The sequence below is a fragment of the Chionomys nivalis genome, chromosome 14, assembly GCF_950005125.1.
Source record: "Chionomys nivalis chromosome 14, mChiNiv1.1, whole genome shotgun sequence".
Taxonomy (NCBI): Eukaryota; Metazoa; Chordata; class Mammalia; order Rodentia; family Cricetidae; genus Chionomys; species Chionomys nivalis.
In genome coordinates this window covers 15,713,369-15,715,416 of record NC_080099.1, presented here as the reverse complement: position 1 = coordinate 15,715,416, position 2,048 = coordinate 15,713,369, and positions in this window count along the sequence as shown.

Here is a 2,048-nt window from a genome sequence, read left to right as displayed (position 1 = left end):
TATTACTGTGACCAAGGCAACTTATCAAAGAAAGCACTTAATTTTAAGACTTGTTTACAGTCTCAGATGGTGAGTTCATAGACACACCTCCTTCAACAAGACCACACCTCTCAATCCTACCAAAATAGTTCCACTATCTGGTGACCAAGCATTGAAGTATATGAGCCATTGGGGGCCATTCTCATTCAAACCACCATAATGCTTGAGGACAAAGAGTATACTGACTAGTTTTGTATGTCAAAACTGGGTACAAGCAAGAGCCATCAGTTGAGGCAGTCCTCAACTGAAGAATTGCCTCCATGAGATCCAGCTATAAGGCATTTTCTTAATTAGTAATCAATGGGGGAGGGCTCAGTCCATGGTGGGTGGTGCCATCCCTCGGCTGGTAGTCCTGGTTTCTATAATAAAGCAGGCTGAGCAAGTTGGGTGGAACAAGCCAGTAAGCAGCACCCCTCCATGGCCTCTGCATCAGCTCTTGCTTCCAGGATCCCACCCTGTTTGAGTTCCTGTCCTGACTTCCTTCAAAATGAATAGCAATATGGAAGTATAAGCCAAATAATCACTTCCCTTCCTGACTTGGCATTTGGTCATGGTGTTTTGGCGAAGAAGCAAAAGAAGTCCTAATTCAGACAAACAGTATCAGTTCATCCAGGACAGCATCAATCCCTTTATCTCAACCTTTCTGAACACTCCTACTTCTTCCCTGCTCTTTCCCCCCTGAATTCCCTGGAGCTGTCTTTTTGTTCCTCATGTAGTTTCGGCCACTTAACTTGGGTTCAAGCATTCCTAGTGTGAGTAAGGGTCCCTTGAGGATTGCAGTTCCTAAAGCACCACGTGGCCTCTGTGACCAATATGTGAAAACTTTCCCTGCAGGCTAGAGGAGCTGTTTGAAAGTGTATCATTGCTTGTCAGAGTTCTACAGTCAGTAGTGTACTTTGATGCAAGCAGCCAACGAGGTTGAGACATTGCAGAGGAAAGGTCTCAACACTGCTAAAGCTGTGACTCCTCATTGAAGAATTTGTATGTAGAGTCTTCCGTACTCACCCGCTAACAAAGGTTTTCACTGCCACCAGCCAGGAAGCCCAGTGAGGGCAGGAAACTTTGGCTTTGCTTTGAGCATTGCTGAATCATGTAAAATACTTAACTATAATACGTGATCATTAGAATAAATAAGTTGGAAGGTAGTTGGGTGTGAAAATGATTCACATGCTAAAAAGAAAAGAAGGATCTACGTATTCAACAGTGGGGCATATGGTCCAGAGGTGAAACCTCCTCTTTCTGTTTTCCTTCATCTGTTGTCTTACTTTCTGGAAAGTGGCTGGAAAATTCACTAATTTCAGAAAATTAATTAGTGATTCACTCCTCAGTTGATAGACATCCAGGCTGATCCCACTTACTAGCTATTGCGAATAGAACAGAATAATCATGTGAAATGGGTATCTCTTGTAGTAGGATGCAGAGTAATTAGGGAATATGCTCAGAAGAGGTAGAGATGGGCGATGTGGTAACTCTACTAGATTTATGAGGATGCTCCACACTGATTTCCATAGTAGCAGAGCCAGTTCGCATCCCACCAGCAGCGAATAAGGTTCCCTTTTCCCCCATACTCGCGCCAGCATTTTGTATCATTTATTCTACTGATATTGGCCATTCTGATTGGGGCATGATGAAATCTCAAAGTAGTTCTCATTTGCACTTCCCTGACGAATAAGGATGTTGAACAACTTTTAAGTATTTTATAACCATTTCTATCTCTTCTTTTGAGAACATCCTTTTCAGTGCCATCACCATTTTTAGGTAGGGATGCTTGTTTTCTTGTGTGTGTGTGTTTTAAAGGTCTTTGAGTTCTTTGTATATTCCAGACACTAATTTTGCATCAGACATATATCTGGCAAAGATTCTTTTCCACTCTTTGTGCTGCCTCTTCATGGGGTTGATTGTTCCTTTTGTTGTACAGAAGCATTTTCGTTTCATGAGATCTTGTTTGCGGATGTTTGATCTGATTTCCCGCGCGACTGGAGTCTATTCAGAAACTCCTTACCTGTGCC